This window comes from Condylura cristata, unplaced genomic scaffold (genome assembly GCF_000260355.1).
Source record: "Condylura cristata isolate star-nosed mole 26May11 unplaced genomic scaffold, ConCri1.0 scaffold00019, whole genome shotgun sequence".
NCBI lineage: Eukaryota > Metazoa > Chordata > Mammalia > Eulipotyphla > Talpidae > Condylura > Condylura cristata.
Genome location: NW_004567120.1, coordinates 11,386,444 through 11,388,759, shown reverse-complemented (window position 1 = coordinate 11,388,759; position 2,316 = coordinate 11,386,444).

Genomic DNA, 2,316 nt, shown 5'->3' with positions numbered 1-2,316 from the left:
CCTTTTAAGCCCACAGACTTCGGCCAATGTCGCTGGACAGATTAGGAGTTTGCTCATCGAAGACTCCCAATTATCCGAGACATTTCACTCAGGAAGGAGGTTTACTCTTTCAAGAATAGAGAATTCAGAAGCCGTAGCCCTCCACCCCCAACCTATGTTGGGGAAAAAAAAAAAAAAACTTGTTCAGCGGGGTGTTTTTGATTCTTCCCGCCGGTGACCTTAATTAAGAGCCTCTGAGCGGGGCGGGGAGGAGTTCCCCTCTGTCCCCAGGGCGCCTTTAGTCCGGAAGGCGGACGGAGTTTGATGTCAATCGGGGCCACGCCGGCCTCCCCTTCCTAGCACTGGCACACGTCGCCGCCACCGCCGCCGCCACCGGAGCCCGAGCCCAGCTGGCAGCCCCTTGGGACCGAGGCCCAACCGGGAGGCTGGGGCTCCCCGCACACGGCGCCGGCTCCAGCTGCCGGCGACCTACACGGACTGCGCGCCAGCCCTGCAGCTCCTGCCTGGCTAGGGGCTCTCCCGGCGCGGTGCAGCGTGGCGGCGTCCGCTCCACCCGTTCTCCTCAAACGCACAGTTTATTTATAGGGAGCAAAATTCTCCAACAGGGTAGGGTGAAGAGCATTGAAATGTGTCCAGAACATTTCACCCTCTCTGCGGCTCAATCCCGGCGCCACAAACCCCATTTGATTAACAAGCAACAGACAAGAGCGAACCGAACCCGACCAGGGGCCCAGCTCAGTGGGAAAAAGTGCCGCGTCTTCTTGGGAAGGAGGGATGTGGGTGACAGTCCTGGAGGATGGCCGCTGCGGTTCTCAGCTGAAGTGAAGACTCACTGGCCAAGAGCCGATGAATGACCACCTCAGGGGCGCTTTCTCCTTCCCTTTCTTCTGTCCATTACTCCGGGAGAGGAGAGAGAGACGGAAACAGACAGACACGCAGACGAACTGACACAGGGCGAAGAGACAAAGGAGGGAGGGGGATGGAGGAAAGAAAGGGAAAGAGAGGGAGCGCGTGCTAGGGGAAATATGAAAATTATATTTGCGATATGAAGATATGCGAGGAAGATAAACACGCCGACAGAATCAAACCATCCCCATTTTTTTCGGCAATCTGTACAAATAGGAAAGGCGCGCAGTTCCCGACGAGGCTCAGCCGCAGCCTCAGCACGCCCCCTTCCCCGCTCCATCTAGCCCACTCGCCCCCAGCGTGGCCTGCCCCCCTCCCCGGATCTACCCCCTTCCGACTCCTGCCGGGACTCGGGGGGCTGGGGGTACCACTTGGTCCCGCCAGTGTGTAAGTTTCCGGCTGGTCCCGCCCCGCCCCGCCCCCCGCGCCTTGGCCCCTCCCCAAGCCCGGATCCGCGGGGCGGCGCGCTGATTGGCCAGCGCCTGGCGTAGCCGGGCTCGGCAGCTCGGGCTCTCTCCGGCTCTCTCCAGACTCCACGGCCAGTAGTTTGCGGCATCGGGAGGAGCAGCAGCAGTAACGGCGGCGGCAGGCGCAGTGGGTAGACGGACAAGCGGGCGCAGACGGCGGCACGGCTCCCGCGCACCATGCCCGGCCTGCCCGGGGGGCACTGGCACCCGTGTCCCTAGCCCGGCGCCGGCCCTTAGTGCGTTGCTCTCCAAGGCATTCCGGCTGAGCAGATTCATCTGAGATCCGAAACCTCCCAATCCTGCTCGCTCACACTCCATACTCACACTTCCCACACCACACACTCTTCCTTTTGCTCGCACATTGACATACCGCCCGAGACTGCCAGAGAACGCGAAACAGACCTCCCGAGTGCGCGAACGCCTGGAAGGGAGGGCATTCAACGCAGCGCGGCCAGCGCCTCTTCGGGAGGATGGAATCGAGACGCTCCCGCAAGTAAACTTTGGCGGCGACACAATCGTCGACCGTGGCAGCTGCGGAGGCGAACCCAGCGACATGCTACTGAACTAGGAGGGCTTCCTCCCGCGGTGGTGGTGGTGGTGGCGGCGGCGGCAGCGGCGGCGGCAGCACCTCTGTCAAGGGCTCGCAGGGCTCCTCGCAGAACCAGCGCTCCCACCACAAATTCTGAAGGCGGCGCCGAGGTTCCCACTGTGAACCTGGACCCGGTGCCTTCCACCCAGCCGCGCACCGCAGCTCCGCGCACCTTGCCACGTCCGTGGGAGCCCTGCCCACGCACTTCTGACCTGTGCCCCGGGGCCCATCGTCCCGCACAGCTGGGATCCCACTCAAAATGTGCCACGATGGCTCCAGACCATCTGTGCCCACAGCGACGGGCCGCGGGCGGTGCCCAGAGGCTGGGTCGCGCACCCAGCTGTCTCCCCCCCC